Source organism: Ambystoma mexicanum, chromosome 6q (assembly GCF_040938575.1).
Source record: "Ambystoma mexicanum isolate Mex_15411 chromosome 6q, UKY_AmexF1_1, whole genome shotgun sequence".
NCBI classification, from domain to species: Eukaryota; Metazoa; Chordata; class Amphibia; order Caudata; family Ambystomatidae; genus Ambystoma; species Ambystoma mexicanum.
The window spans coordinates 1458800080-1458816988 of record NC_090937.1 but is presented as its reverse complement, the minus strand read 5'-3'; the positions used below and the strand labels follow the sequence as shown (position 1 = coordinate 1458816988).

General features: G+C 44.5%; 1 long non-coding RNA gene across 1 annotated transcript in view; it reads left to right on the top strand.

Moving 5' to 3' along the window:
- Positions 1–16909, top strand: part of LOC138515633 (uncharacterized) — a 118360-nt gene that overhangs the window by 82711 nt on the left and 18740 nt on the right. The gene's annotated exons all lie outside the window — the stretch shown is intronic.

The following is a 16909-nucleotide window of genomic DNA, read 5'->3' as shown; positions in this document are numbered from 1 at the left end:
TAAATGTTATGTTAGAAATATAGGTGCAGACATTGATGTGGGCCCAGGGTGATGTGGGCAGAGATGCTGCAGACCTTTCGGTTGAGATGATGGAAGCCTTGTTCTAGGGCCATGAGATTCAGGTCACTCTGTGTAAAGGACAGGTAAAAGAATGGAACAATGTGTTAAAAATGCAGCTAGGTGCATGCAGGGGTAAGAGGTGAAGATCTAACCTTGGGGACAGATGCAGTGCAGTTACAGATGCCAAAACAACTCACCTAAAGCCGGGAGAACCATTTGATGCTCGCTTGTGCAGAGTTGCAACATGGCGGGTGGTGAAATGGAGGTCCGAAACTGGACTGCAGGCTTATTAGTAGACTGAGCCTGGTTCTGGAAGGGAGCCCTGGTGGGGGCGAGGGTCCTCCGGACTGTCTCACAGAATTAGAGCCGTAGCCGAGTGCTAGATCCCCAAACAGATGTAAAGTCACAATCAATGCTAAAAGATGCCCAAACTGATAAATATACGCTAAGTCTGGTGTTATTATTCAAGTTATAGGCATTACTTTAGGGCCCAAATGAAGTTAGGGAAGGTATAGGAGTCAGGACCAATAGTTGGCAGTCCATGGGGAGACTATCCAGCTAAATAGTGGAGAGTAGTGTAGCGGGCGCAGCTTGTTGTGTAAAAATGGAAGGAAAGGTAAGCATTCTAAATAGATTAGTTAAGATATCTCTATATAAATATCTAAAGGGCAGCCAAACCTCGTGTGAAGACAGGCTGGTAATAGAAGAAGCAGCAAAGTTACATGTTCAGTGGTGGTGCATCAGGTAGAGGCTGGCCTTCTCTTGCAGATCCTGTGCTGTCTCTGGAAAGAAGCTGCGGCTATGCAGTGAAATGGTTGTGCATAGTGCGCACATGCGCTCAGGGAGAGTGTCCCTGCATGAGATGCATGCACACGTGTACAGTGTCACAGTTGGTGCCCGCGCATGTGCCCGGGAGAAGTGTCCCTGCACTGGGCACATGCGTGTGTGTGTAGTCTATGTGGAGCCCCCGAGAAGTATTGTGTGCAGGGTAACGGTGCAATATCATGTATGCCGCTTGTGTCCCTGAATGGTTTTGATGCGTTTGGATTGAATGCTGAGAGAACAGTGGGAACAGGCTACTTGTAGGAAAACAAGCATATGAGTGAAGAGTATTAATCGGGATGTGAGAAGAGAACAGTAAATTCAACCAATTGTAGCGATGCAAGGAGGCTGACACGAAAATCTTAGTCAGGAGAAGCACCGTTGTCATTTGCATCAAATTGCAACAGATATTGAGAAGTGCATTACATGTTTACATAAGTTATTGACACTTAATTCATATGTCTCGGGGAGCATAAGTAACAGGTGAGTAAGGATACGTAGGTGTCACTGAGTCAATGCTAGGAGGCCGAGGATATCTAAGACAGCTAGATACGTATGGTTGCAAGTTGCCATAAGGTGTTGACACACAGTAGATATGCTAGAGAAACAGAGGGTACCGTAAGTAACTGGTAAATGAGAATGCAATGATGTCACTAACTCTACCCAAAGGGACCATGGATATGTAGACAACTAAGTATATGCAGAGCTGTAAGTCAAGTCAACTGAAAGTCATTAAATGCAGGGCTACAGAGCCAAGGGCTGTGGACTATATGGGTGTTGAAGAAAAAACTCCTAGGTATAAAAGGGACCACTGTGTGTAGCCCCTGGAGGGGAGGAAGGCGGTGCAGCACCCGGAGTATGTAGGTGTATATACATTGCAGACAGTGTAAGACTGGCTTCCATTCAGTCCGTGTGGCCCAGTCTTAGAGCAAGGGGCAGGCAACGATGCAAAGATGCAAATAGGGCAAAGTCTGGACCAGATGAAATGGTAGAAGCTGATTGTCCTGGTTGGGCCTCGTTGAGGCCTTTTTTAGTTGATTTGAGTTTAAACATCCACCATGCTTCCTTAAAGTTCAGTGAATTAGCAGTATTGTCCTTGTCTTGAACTTTGTTGACAACCCACCAGGAGCTGATTTACAGTTAGAAAATTGCCGTAGTTGCCACTCTTTGCCGTCAATGGGGAAGGAGTATATTTTGCGTGTTTGTCTGCATGCGGTGCATTGTCCACAAGGGTGTCTGTGGATCTCCCTTATGTTCCATAAAGTTGAACGTGTGGTGTTTTTGCTGGTTCTGGCATTGGTCAGTAGACCTTTGAGGTTTTTGGGCCTCTTTAGTGCCATCCTAGGTCTGTGTTCGGAGGGCAGGCTCAGTTGGACTAATGGCCAAAACTTCCTAATGAGTGACTTCAGTTTGGAAGTGGTCGGACCAAATGTCGAGACACAGGCCATGATGTTATCTGCTGTGTTATTATGTTTTTTAGGTACCAGGAGGGTTTCCCTCGGTGTGAAACGGGCTCTTCTTTGAGTGCTTTTGATGAGTTTTTTGGAGTATCCCCTGGATGCCAGTTTGGGCTGCAGAATGCTGGAGTGTTTCTGGAATTTTTCAAGCTGGGTGCAGTTGCGATGTATCCTGAGTAACTGCACATAGGGGAGGTTGTCCCGTAAACTTTTGGGATGGTGACTGCTGTAATGGAGCACTGTGTTCCTGTCTGTAGTTTTTTTGAAAATGGAGCATTCCAGTTTATTATCCTTTGGTGCAATAGTAAGATCTAGAAAATTGATTTTTCAGATTACTTTCACTGATGGTGAATTGGATTTCCTGGGTACATGTGTTGAGCCAATCAACGAACTGGTTGAGGGTCTGGCTGTCTCCTTTCCAAAGGAAGATGATATCATCTATGTATCTGAACCATAGGGTGATGGAGTCAAGGAACAGATTGGAAGTATTAAGTATGTGTGCCAATTCGTATTCAGCCATGAAAATAATGGCCAGGCTGGGTGTGAAGACAGCTCCCATTGCTGTCTCCCATGTTTGCAGATAAAATATGTGGTTGAACAAAAATAAGTTGTTGGTAAGTGCTATTTCAAGCAATTCCACTATAAAGTTGATGGGAACCCTTCTTTGTGTCATGTGCTGGGTGAGGTGGCTTCTTATACATTCCACTGCCTGGTGTTGTGGGATGCTGGTGTATAAGCTCTTGATGTCGAGAGTGACTAGAAGGTCTTCCAATGGGTTGAATGGCTGATTTTCAAATTTGGAAACAGTGTCCATAGTATCTCTTAGATAGGTGGGTGTGCGTTGGCTTACAGGTTTCAGGAAATGATCTATACATTTTCCAATGGGTTCCAAAATAGAACCGCAGCCCGAGACTATGGGTCTCCCCAGAGGTAGAGTACCGTTCTTGTGTATTTTAGGGATAGCGTATAGTGCCGGGGTTCTTCCTTCCGGTGTATTCAGAAAGGCTTCTTCTTTGTCAGTGATCCAGTCCTGTTCCAGCGCGTATTTGGTGACTTCTTGGATTTTAGTTTTAATCTCCAATGTGGGGTCTTTTTTGAGTTTTTTTTATAATTCCCCTCTTCATTAAGCAGGGTCATCACCATTTCGTGGTATTGGGTGTCATTTTGTACCACAATGCCTCCACCTTTATCGGCTGGTTTGATCACCAAAGATTTATTCTCGCCTAGGGTTTTCAGAGCTTTCCTTTCCCCTGAGGTTAAGTTCTTCTGTGCTGTTCTGGTGTGGACTGGAGTTTCAGGATCTCTTGCCGAATACATTTTTCAAAGGTCAAGATGGAAGCAGGTGTTTCACAATCTCTTGGGTAAAAGTCAGATTTGGGCCTAAGGCCTTTGTCTTCGGATGGAGATGGAAGGTCCTTGTCGAGAAAGAAGATATTCCTCCTGATTTTTCTAAAGAAGTTGGATAGTTCAAGGTCCAATTGAAACCAATTAGTATGGTTAGTGGGAACGAATGGGAGTCCCTTGGCCAATAATGACGTCTCATCTTTAGTCAGTGGGGTCCCTGATAAATTGAAAATGGGGTTATTACTACCGCCTCTGATTGTTTCTGCGCCATCTGTTCGGTTGTCCCCACTGGGGGTAATTGTAGAAAGGATATTGGGGTTGTTGCGGTGGGCCCCAGTACCCTCCACTGGGACCCCTTTGGCCTAAGAAAGGCAGTATGGGTGGTTGCTGAAAAGGTTGGAATTGCCCAAAGTTAGTTTGTCTGCCTTTGGGTTGGGGTTGATCGTCCCTGTATGAGTCTGAACTGGTGGTATCCGAAAAGGAGACACCTCTGCGCCTGTTTCTGGAAGTGCCCCCTTGCCTCGCCATCCTTTCTTTGTCTTTAGTTTCCTTGTAATCCGCGGAAAGGTAGGGATAGACGTGTTCTGTCTTGTAATTTTTGATATCTTTGGCAAGTTTTTATGTTTTTTTTTCCAGAGTGGAGGCCTTAAATGTGTCCAGTGATTTATCAATCTCTTTCAGTTTCTCACGTGCATTAGTTAAGGTATCGTCATTGAGAAATTTAGTTTCCTCTGCTTTGAGATCTTTAAGAATGTGGGAGTGGATCCTCTGTGCGGTGGTGATGGTCAGGGCCATTAGGTTGCGACTGCATTTGGTGGCTATCTTGCTAAACCCTTGCAGATATTCTTGGTCATCTAAGAAGAGAGCTGGTTCATTCCGTACTGTGAGTGTGAGGGGAATCATGTTGACTCTAAGGTATTCTCTAAGAAAATGCCCATGGACTTCTGTTCTAAAACATCTCTTTTTGAGATTCAAAAGGTCTTCTCCTGTAGCTGTGGATGCTAGATGTTGTTGCGCTCCTTCCATGTTAAACATAGTTGGAGCTTGTATAATGTCATTTCTACTTCCGAAAAACTGAAAGTCTGCTTGATGGTGTAGAAAAAACTGCTCTTGCAGTAGAGCGGAGTGGAGCGCTTTTAGGTAAGGGGAATGGATCTGGAACTGGAGTTTGCGAAGGATGTCAGTCCAAAATATCCAAAATAAATTTGGAAGGCAAGTGAAAACCTGCACAGAAGCACAATAGTTTATTTCTATGCCCCTATTATAGCGAGCGCTATATCACGATACATGGAAAAAAAGGGGCTGCCCAGGCCAGGGGAGGACTGAAAGGGCTATAATAACACTGCAACTGGGGAGTAGGCTGAGATGATGGAAGCATTGGGCCATGAGAGTCAGGTCACTCTGTGTAAAGGACAGGTAAAAGAATGAAACAATGTGTTAAAAAGAGGGGTAAGAGGTGAATATCTACACTTGGGGACAGATGCAGTGCAGTTCCAGAAGCCAAAACAACTCACCTAAAGACGGCGCTCCATTACAGCAGGAACTCGGTGCTCCAATACATCAGTCACCATCCCAAAAGTTTACGGGACAACCTCCCCTATGGGCAGTTCCTCAGGATACGTCGCAACTGCACCCAGCTTGAAGAATTCCAAAAACACTCCAACATTCTGCAGCTCAAACTGGCATCCAGGGGATACCCCAAAAAACTCATCAAAAACACTCAAAGAAGAGCCTGTTTCACACCAAGGGAAACCCTCCTGATACCTAAACAACATAATAACAAAGCAGATAACATCATGGCTTTTGTCTCGACATTTGGTCCGACCACTTTCAAACTGAAGTCACTCATTAGGAAGTTTTGGCCATTAGTCCAATTGAGCCTGCCCTCTGAACCCAGACCTAGGATGGCCCTAGAAGAAGGCTTCCATCATCTCAGCCTAAACGTCTGCAGCATCTCTGCACACATCACCCTGGGCCCACATCAATGTCTGCACCTATATTTCTAACATAACATTTAGACGTAGACCAATCACGAGGTCATATTCTAGCTGGGCATAGGAGATCCTTAATCAAGGTCTCCCATTTACAAAATGTGTTACTACTTTTTTATTTTATTTATTTATTTATTTTTTTCGTTCAGTTTTTACAAACTTTTTGAAAACTTTTTAAACACTTTAACTTATTAAAAAACACTTTTCGAATACATAAAATTGAGTCCAAAAACAAAAATAGGAAGTACAACTAAATGGCAAACTTTCTCTTAGCTTAGCGCAAATGGACCTTGGTATATCTCCATTCGGGAGATTCCTCTAATTCTCGTTTATATCTGTACTCTTTACACCTTCCGTTTTCAGATCTATGCATATATAATAAATGGCTTTCTTGTTCAGTGTCTTCACTATTCACCAAGTCAATCGTTTGCGATTGTCTTATCCTCGCAATATTGAGAAGTCTCCTCCAACCGAATTTGCATTTGATCAAGGAATCGCATCGTTGCAATCAGCAGGGATTTACTTTCGCCAATGTGAAGATGTATCCACCATTCTTCCAGACCATACGACAGGACTCGACTCCTCTCCTTCCTTAAGCAATTTTCTCGTTGAACTTTAAGTTCGGGGCAACGCAGGACCAGATGTTTTAAGTTTTCGTCTTCCTCTGCGCAGAACCTACATTTAGAGTTTCCAGCCGCAATCTTCCTTCGATGGATTAGGATCTCTTTGGTTTCACAGATGTTTGGGTGAAATTTTAAGTATAGTCTTCGTAATTGTTTACTTTACACAGTGATAGCGTTAGATATTTTGCGAGTGTGTTGCGTCTTTTGGCTTCAGGTGGAGTGTTTATCATACACTTATGCGAAGATCTTTTTTCGTTGATTTCTATCCAGTCCCAGTCTAATAGTTTTCGTTTTACTAGATCTGGATTCTGCCATAAAGTATCTTCGTCTGAACCCAATTGTGCTAGAATTTCTTTGCACTGGTGCTTCCACTCGCACAATGCTGATTTTCCTTGTCCTTTGTCTTCTATCAAGAATTTAACGGAGGGTAAGTTTGCTACTTCGTGTGTTTTCCTGAACAGAGCCAGTTTGTTCCAGGTGATTCTCTGTGTTCATCTAATTTGTTTTCATGATGCTCCGATTGACATATTAGTTGTTTTTCATAATTTCCATATGTTTTAGTGCATTCATCATGCCTTGAAATGAACATACCGTTGTATCTTTCTTTGGGCACAACTGTGTACATCATGCATTGTTTTCTAAAAAAGTAAAAATAGAGTATCAGCTAAATAATAAAAAGCTGTATAACTACATTTGAATGTTTATGTGTTTTCACGAGTACCTTGCTAATGGGACAAATATTGAATGCCCCATTTAAATGTGTTTTCACAAGGGTTTCAACAAGACTTGCATTTAAATTGTTTTGCAAATATTCAAATTTGAGAGGGTAGGACTATTCCCCAGTTACAGTACTATTCTATCTCTGGCGCTACAACAAAACATCATAACGTCCAGCTCCTATTTGTGATCTAGGAGAATGTCTCCCTTCTCCTGGATGCAAAGCGTCCAAATGCCTCTCAGATGGCTCAAAGCAAAAGTTCCATCAAGGTCCTAGGTTCTCCGTAACCCAACAGGAAATCAAAATATTCACATAACGTTCTCGTGGAGTTGGGAAAATAGCTCTGATCCCCTAGCTAGTTCCCCAATATCTTTCATCGTTGGGACGATGAAATCGTCCATCCATCTTGGATCCATCTTGATTCACCATGCTTTTGTGGAACTGGCCTGGGAACTGTATCACTAAATGATGTATGGTTTTCTCTATTTCTCTATGGTTCACAGTCTCATAACTTTATGGCCCTCTCCCGGACATGTGCAGGTTCGTGTAAACTTCGACTGGGAAAATCTTCACTGGTTTTGCCAGGGTTCAGGGGTCCACGCTGCTTATTTCAACCTTTCCTTTAGTAGTCCTCCGTATCGCGCCTCTCATCCACCTTGAGTCATTGTGGACTGCCTGAGCATAGCTGTTGGACCTGTCGGTCCTGCCGTGACAGGTATTGCCCCCTGTAATGCTCACCTGACTCCCACGGGGGCGTTGGCCTGGTTCGCGCTGCTGTGACCTCGTCTAAGGTGATGCGCAGGGTTCGGAAGACGGACTGGACCGGGCCCCAGATCTGGCTTGTCTGACTCGCAGAAATATCCTTCTTAGGGTCTGGAAGGACGAGCTCTCCATCCTGCTTCTGATGCAGGGGCGCGTTGGTATCCAGTTACGTCACTGGATTTTCGGATGGGTGAGAACCAAACTTGCTTGGCTTCAAGGTAAGTTTTCTATAAGTGGTTCCCCTTGTGTCCATGCATTAATGTTCTAATGCTAGTGTCTTTTTCCCCATAGGGGCCGGGGTACGGAATGCCGGGGAGCAGGCACCGACCCGAGGTGAGCGGTGAAATCCTTGTGGAAATCAGGTAAGTCTTTAATGAGTGTTTTGGTAATGTCTTTTCATTCACTCATTAACACGGATGTCTTTTTCCCCTTAGGGGCCGGGGTCCGAAAATGCCTGGATGCGGCGCGGACCCGAAATGAAAAGGGAATGACCCAACAGGTAAGTCTTCACATGGAGTTTTAGCTTCCCTTTTCCCTTCTTTCTCTCACCTTTGTTCTTGTCTTTTTCTCCCTAGGCGCGGGGGCGCGACTGCAAATCCGGATGGTCGCTGCTGAACATGGAGGCGCCCTGTAAAGGTGAGTAGAATGCTGCGCTGCAGCGATCGATGCGATGTGCTTTTAAAAATAAATGTCTTCCTTTTCAGGATTGTCGGCGAAATGTCTCTGGGATGCAGATTTAGCAGGTGAGGCCTTTTCCTTCTTCTGTTCTCTTGTTCCCTTCCTTTGCAGGTGATTCAGGATGCTGGCAGGTGTGGCAGAAGTCAAGATGCAGGAGCAGACACGGTGAGCGTCCAGCTGCTAGATGCAGAACAACGCGAAGCACGTGTGGCTGATCGGGTGTGGTTTAAATAGCCTTGGAAGAAGTTCCTAGAATGTGTCCTTCCTCCAATTAGGTATGTATCCTTCCCCAACCACGCCCGGGTGGTAAATGAGACCCACAGGTAAAGTAGTTCCTTTCAGGCCTCAAGGAGGCCGGGGTTCTGCAGCATGGTCTGCATCAGGTAAGTGCACCCAAACACTTTCATAATGAGCCTGGCGCCTATGGCGCCAGGACTGACGTTTTCTATGAGCCGGGCGCCATAGGTGCCAGGACGCTGTCCAAAGGGCCCCTATAAGGGGTTGCTGGGACCTTCCCCGGGGACTTGATGTCCTCTTTCGTAGGGCCTGAGCCGGCTCCCCGGGAGCGGGCATCGTGACACCCCCTCAATGGTCTCTCACTCTCTCCTGATAGTCACCTACGATAGGCAGTCTTGGCACGATTATCGGACCAAACAGTCCAACCAATGCAGGTCATACCACCACCTTTCAGTCTCTGCAGGTTTATCACGCCGGTTCACAAATGACTTGCAAAACTCTTCCCGCTATTCCTGTTCTCAACCTTGGAGACATGCCATGCTACAGTCCCTAGAAGCCCTGTGGCAGCTTTCCAGGCTTCGATGCGGCCTCCTCGGTCTCCGGGTTCACCCTCTTGTTGTATCACAGCTTCCAACTTGCCTGAACTGCCGGACAAGTCAGAGGATGTTGCAGAACACAGTAGTTCTTTGCTGTTCAGTTTAAATAGCGTGGATGGAATCAGCATAACGTCCTTCCAATTGAAGTAGCTGCTCTAGCCTTTGTACCACTCAAATATGATGTTTTTCAGCGCTTCTTCTTCTCAGTACTTATGTCATCGGGTGGGTTCGATATTTCACAATAACACATTGTTTCAGAGTTGATCTTATGTTTATACGGTTTAAACGTTATCGTCAGCCTACATTGTGGGATTTTACAGGAGCCGTACCTCCCAATTGTGTCCTTATCCCCAGCAGTGGAGTCCCTCCCTATGAGATTATCTAGCATGTGACCACCTCTAGGGGTTCTACTGGCTAGAGGCCTCACCTCCCTAGCCCCATTGAAAGGGGTTCTCTCCTAGGGAGAAGAGATGCCATCTGAAGGATCGTCACAATATGGATGGGGCCAGGTGAACTAAATACAAGGGCAGGGTTATGGCAGGGCATGGCACCCCGTGCATACAATTGGCTTCAATTGATTGGATTAAGGGTTTTGTCTGTGTGCCAGGCTCCAGTAATGGCCCCTACGAGGCTGATGTCACATAGTAGGGAAAGAACGGAGACTATGGAGTAGGAGTAGGGGTATTGCCTTCACTATGGTCGAGTAACTTTTACACCTTGTTGCAAATCTGCAATTTTGGGGATTTAGAAAACATGCCACTCTCACCTTTATAGATAGGCAAAATAACAGCTCATGTTTTGTAACTTATTGATCACCTCGAGAACCTACTATTGGCATTCACCTCCTTTTATAGGTTTATGATTATGATTGGTTATTTATAACGCGCTTAATACCCAGGTTTCTTTGTGCGGACCCGGGGATCGAACCTGTGTTTCTCTGCATATCCTCCCATGGTCAGTTGTTACCATTGTGTTCTTAACTATTTTTTCTTTCCAATATATTTTGTTAGAAACAGTTTTTCCATAAGCATTATTCAAACAATATTTCCATAACGGACCTGCCCAAGCAAAAAACAGATACTCCTTTTAACCCTGACACTGGCACCACACTGACCAGGTATGAGACTTTGGGCCTGATTTACAAAAGCATTTTCCCATGTGAAAACCCCATTCAGAAAGGCTTTGTACAACAGGCCCCTTGTCTGCAAATTACTTTGACCGTATCTTTCTCCCTTTTTGATTGCTGCACCACACAGGATGTCTCATTTCATGTTCGTCTACTTGATAGTTGCACCTTACATATTGCGCCTTGATTGCTGCCTTCAATTTACTGTTCCACGATTTGTCTTCTAATCCATTGTTCTGATTAATACATACCTTTTCTCCTTTGCTGTTGGCTCTCATACACAACTTCTTCTTGCTGCACCCCCGGGATTATTGACCCTTGCATGATGCTCCATGGAGTGATGTGTGCATCTTACATAGTGATCCATAGAGTTGCTGTTCAAAGCTACATATTGTGCTTTGATTTCTGCATCTCACGTATTGATCCCTAATTGTGACTTGATCCTGCATGTCTCATCAATACTGCTCCTCAATTATTTGCTGCATTTCATGCAGTGATCCTTGATTGATTATCCCTTCAAATGTGTGTTTTTGATTGTTTGCTCGTCTAACTAACCTGCCCACCATTCCACTTTGCAACTTACACTAGACATTACCTACCAACTCGCACATTACAGGTTAATAGCTGCCAGTACCTCCTTCCCCTGCACCCACTAACACCCTGCAAACACACCACCTCTCCCAGCCACTGTCACACACAGCACTCTGTAACCCTTGCACAATGTTTTGCCGTAGGGATGCTCTCATTGGTGGCAATCAGAATAGGTTATCTACACATGTCTTTCATTTTTGGGTACACCTCCTCTAAGTGTGCCCACCATAATCCACTTACTAACATACTGCCGTACAGCAGAGAGGTTCTTCTGATCTCCCCCCACCACCACTTACGGTTTACATCTTTTCTCTCCCTCTAGTGTAACTTACACTCGCCCTCATTTCAGGACCACTGTGCTCTGCATTAAATTACAGTCGCAGGGTGCTTGTAATTGGATCTGTAATAAAGATATACATGTCCAGATAGTCATTACAGATCATATGTATGAGTGAATCAACATTATGTAGGCAGGCAGGGTCTTCCAGGATGTAGGCAGGAGGATCAGCCAAGATGCAGGTAGGGAGGGTCTTCCAGGATGTAGGCAGAGAGGCTCTTCCAGGATGTAGAGATGGAGGGTCTACCAGGATGTAAGCAGGAAGGGTCTCAAGGATGGAGGCTGGGTGGGTCTTCCAGGATGCAGGCAGGGAGGAGGGTATCCAGGATGTAGGTGGGGAAGGTCTTCCAGGATGTAGGCAGAGAGGAGGGTCTCAAGGATGTAGGCAGGGAGGATCTTCCAGGATATAGGCAGGAGGATCAGCCAGGATGCAGGTAGGGAGGGTCTTCCAGGATGTAGGCAGAGAGGCTCTTCCAGGATGTAGACAGGAAGATCAGCCAGGATGCAGGTAGGGAGGGTCTTCCAGCATGTAGGCAGGGAGGCTCTTCCTGGATGTATACAGGGAGGGTATTCCATGGTTAAGTAGGCAGGAAGGGTCTCAAGTATGGAAGCTTGGAGAGTCTTTGAGGATGTAAGCATGGAGGATATTCCAGGATGTAGGCAGGAAGGGTCTCAACTGTGGGATGTTTTTACCCATGCATCCAAGCCCTACCATAAAACTGTGCATTACTAGCATTGAAAACATCATGATGGCCAGAACTCCCCAGAGAGTACACAGGGAAAACATGAAGAATAGGCTGCCACCCATTTTTGCCTATTTTGTGAGCACAGGAGGGCACTGCCTAAAACCACCATTGGGCTACACACACAGTAGCCTGAAACCATTGGGAATGGCAATGCTGATTGCCAAAAGCAACCCAGAACTGTGGGGAATTCATTTTCTTAATGTCAAAATGGATGCAATACTGGTGCTCACCACTATCAGAAAGCCGGCGTTTTAAAACCACCAGACGTTCGTGTAAAATTGAACAAATGAACCCAAACCAGGCCAAGGAAAGACTTGCTAAGAGGTGGATACAATGTAAAACTATATTCTGAAATGACTTGAAGGAAGTAATTATTTAATATATATGTAGAAAATAGCTGGGGATGTCAGCAGCTTAAGTGGATTTGTGTTTAAAGCCACTAAAATCGAAATGTTTAGAATAAATGAGTGACCTACTTGTGAGTGTTACATAGGTTGCAATTGTTTAAATGTCATAGTTTTGAACTTAGAATCAGCATTCTAGCTGCATGTGCAAAAATTGTAAGTTGGATTTGAATGTAGAAAACTGGGAACTAAAGGGACATTTAGCTTAATCCTGGCTGAAGAGAGTGAATTCTGCCCGGCAACTACCCCCGACAGGAGTGAAACCTGCTCAGCCACTCTTCCCAGGCCTGGCTGCATTCTGCTGCCCCTGCCAAAAGGAGATGACACCTCTCTGATTGAATTAGGGGAGTGGCACCTGGGGACTACAGGAAACTAAACAAAGCACTGTCACTGGCTCAGGCAAATTTTATATTGGGGGGGTTGTAAAATGGCTTCCTCTTGGGAGAAACTGGGAGGGGCAGTGCCTGTGAGAACAAGCTGAGCTTGGGGGAAGTGGATAAACCAGAAATTCCACCATGTGCTTTGGAAAACTACACCCCTTTGGGGCCAGAGCATGATTTTAAAAAGATGGATAATCCCTTGTGCGGACTTGTCAAAATTATATAAATAACATGATCATTCTCGTGATTTTTCTGTGCACATTTTAAGAGGTGTTAGGACCCTGTGGTATGTTCTTGGGGATAGTAGCGGAAAAAAAGGTTGTTACTCCAAATGTATGCATGTAAAAAATCTGACACTTTATCATCTGAAACCCATATCCCTGGTGCACATTTGTGTAAAATCTGGAAAGGTTTAGAGGTCGTTATCTGGATGAAAAGGGGAGAATTCTGTCATAAGTGGACACGACATCTTACAAAGACAGGGATCGGATGGTTTGGTGCTACAGAAAATATGTTAACTTGACATATAATATTAGAAAAATGGTACATAGATAAATATGTATTTGGGTCAGAAATAGATTTGTGTGCAATTTGACAAGGGGAGGTTCCTCTGACCATAAAACCTACAGCATCACTCTGACACTCCATTTCTTTCCCCCAATCAAGGGAGAGAGGAGGAACTGGCCAATGATAAGTGAGAGGGGCAGGCTTAGCTAGGCCCAGGCGCACACCCATTTTCAAAACACATAAAAGGAACATTGAAACCCAGGTAGAGACATTCACTTTCCACTTTCTTGCGGGACGCTTTGCCGGGAGAATTCAGACTTCACATCCAGAGATCCAGACTTCAAATCCATCAATCTCCAGAGACCAGAAATTAACTCCAGAATTTGTAGCAGAGAGGCCTGAATCCTCAAGCTGAATCCTCTTCAGCAGGCCTCAAGACCAACCAAACTATTCAACAGCCGGGCGAGCTGTTTGAATTCTTTGCCAAGAACTTTTGCAAGAACCTGTAGCAGTATCCAGAGAGACCGCTGTATCCGGAACCGCTAGCAGAACCGATAACAGAACCGGAGACCCAGAGACCAGATCACTGTGAAGAACCGCTAGCAGAAGTCCAGCCAATCCTGACCCGATCGGTGACAAAGTCGCATTCCTGTCCAAAATCTAGTGTGAGTACCCAGCTAGCACTGTGCCAAAACCAATCTCTTAGTTTAAAATAATCTAATCCAAACTATTTTAGCCTATTAGAACTGCCTCCTAGAATCGTGTCATTCTGTCATCTTTAAAACTGAAAACTGTCATCTGTCATTCTGAGCTTTAAAATTTCAAATCCGAAAAGCTACCTTTACTAAATCGGCCGTATCTCCGGAACCGTTTGTGCTAGGAGTGAGTTTTAACTGTCATCTTAAAGCTAATATTCTAAGCTTTCCAATGAGCCTATAGCCAACTCCTTATAGTGCCTCCATAATTGTGCTCGACGCACGCAACTAAATTTGCCGCGATTTGACATTTTGCTTAATTTCAGCCACGTGTAAAAATATTTGTCCTTGCTTTCCTTGCTGAAATTCGTGTGCAACCTGACAATCATTCATAGAGCATTGCTAAAGTGATCCTGAATTAATTTAAGTATCTCTCACCTACCCTGAACCTCCTATAGGGAATTAAAAGCCTTTTTAGCATATTTGTCACTTAATTGTAACCACATCAAAGCATTTTGGGCGTGTGTTTAAAACTCCTACCTGTTTTCCTCTAAGCTTGCTAGGGGGGAACTGAATTATATTGTTTGCATTCCTGAGAACTGTATGCTCTCCTTTTCATCTCCTTACATTGCATAGGGGGGGGAGTGAATTGTTCAAGAAAAAGTGATCATATTATCTTTTGGTTGAAATCATATCAAGGTTTTTGTGTGCTGCATTCTGTCTCACCTTGCCTTTCCTTGAACCATGTAAAGCATTCTCTGCCACCGTATTCTTCTGTTCCTATTTATAAGTAACCAAGTACTGTGCTACTGTAACATTATCCATTGTTGATCACTATCATCCCCACAAGTGTGCTATTAAATATTAATTAACTATAAAAGTGTGATAGATATATATTGTTTAATTTTCAAATAAACCTTTTAATTTGCAAAACAAACCTACTTCTTGGGTCAGTGGGGTCAGTGGGATTCTAAGAGAGGGGCGTTATATAAGGGTGGTCATCCAGAGTAACGAACTGGACATAAAAATATATCAAGAAGGGTTTCCCTCAGCATCCCAGACTAGGCATTGACTTAGCTGTAGTGTTGAATTGAATCCGCTTACACAACGATGCAAGCAGGAGGGTCTGCAGGATGCAGGCAGGTAGGGTCTACCAGTATGTAGACAGAGAGGTTGTGCCTTGAAGCATGCAGGGCGTCTCCATGCTGATTTTAATCCCATTTGTGGAATCAATCAATATTTGACGAGGACTCGACTGTATATGTAAGCTGTCCTACGTGCAATGTACACGTCCCATGAAAATGAGTCGCAGTGGCATTCGTTTGCAGGGTGCAGTGATCCACCGCTGCTTTCGGCGGCATTTGCGGGCGCGTAGCACGTCCTGCTGGGTGTTCCGCACCCACCGCAGCTGTTGCTCAACACGGGTCCACGTCTGCTTCATCGCCAGTTTTTGGGGGAGCTCGAGTTCCTCCCTCAATTATCCAACCATTCCCCAATGAAACACGGAGCCATTGCTTTCTCCAAACTTCTTTATTTGTTTCCCAAAACGTAACTAACTCTTCCCTTTCCTTCTCCCTCCCCTTCCGCCCTCTTCCCGCCCTGGTGATGTGTGTGTGTCTTAAAGGGGCTGAGTCCCTTTCACTCAGATACAACAGGTGGCTCAGAAAGGCACTCTTCTCTGTTGAACAGAAATACAAATAGAAGCAGAGATAAACACATATACCAAAGAAATGACTAAAGAAACTTGATCCTGAGCAGGCAATGCAGTTTTGTTATGGCACTGGCGGCAGTAGTTCCTCTTTACAATCCTGAAGCAGGAAAGATTGCACAGTGGGTTTTGCTCAGCTCGGAGAACTAGGGGTATGGTTTTAAATTCCTCCATGTCCACCGCAGACTTTGATACTTCCGAGGTCAATAAATAACGCACTATTAATTTGGGTCATAATAACGGCTACGTGCTGTTTGATCTCAAATAAGCAACACAAAACATGTTCAATGGGAATTGTTTTATGATTCCTCAGGAACATGTATAAGGACAAAGATACTTTCATGAAATAAAAAAAATGACAACACAGTTTAATAGAAAATGCGAATGGTTAACTTACCATTAGACATGACGACAGCACTAGAAAGAAACATTGGCAATGCCAACAGTTTGGACTTTAGTCTAGGCATGGGAAAGGCACTTTCCAGGCACAGCCGTAGTTGTGTTAACTGCCCATTGATTGCGCAGGTCTAAAATGGTGTCAGTATCCGGGCATCTAATAGCAGTGCCTGAAAAATGCCTAATACTTATAAACAAGCCAAAATAGTTGGCTTTGCCAATGCTGGCTTTCAACAGGACTTCAGTGTAGGACACACAGAGGGCGTATAAATCGAGTGGCTGATGGCAGACCTGGTTAAGGCATTTTTTATTACACCAGTAGTTGGTTTACAACTCCAACTAAGCCATTAACTTTCAGAAGGCTGCTTTGAAAAAAAAAACTGGCAGGCACTTCGAGATCACAGTTTCATGGTAAGACTTGATTAAAGCGAGCTCAAACAGGTGTTTTGGGTGGGAATGGCCATAAGGATTAGCATGGCCATAGGGAGTTAATGGGTGGGCAAATAGTCAAAAAATACCTACAAGCTGCAATAGTTTCAGTTTATAGGTATGATAGGTTATTTATAACGCGCTTAATACTTAAAGGTTTCTAAGCACGGACCCGGGATCGAACATGTGGTGCTCCGAGTCATCTGGCTTCCAAGGCGAGCATGTTGCCCCTGAGCTATCCTCCCGATGCACACTCTTTCCCTTGGACTCTTTCTTCTTTGCCCTCGTAAATGATATGATAT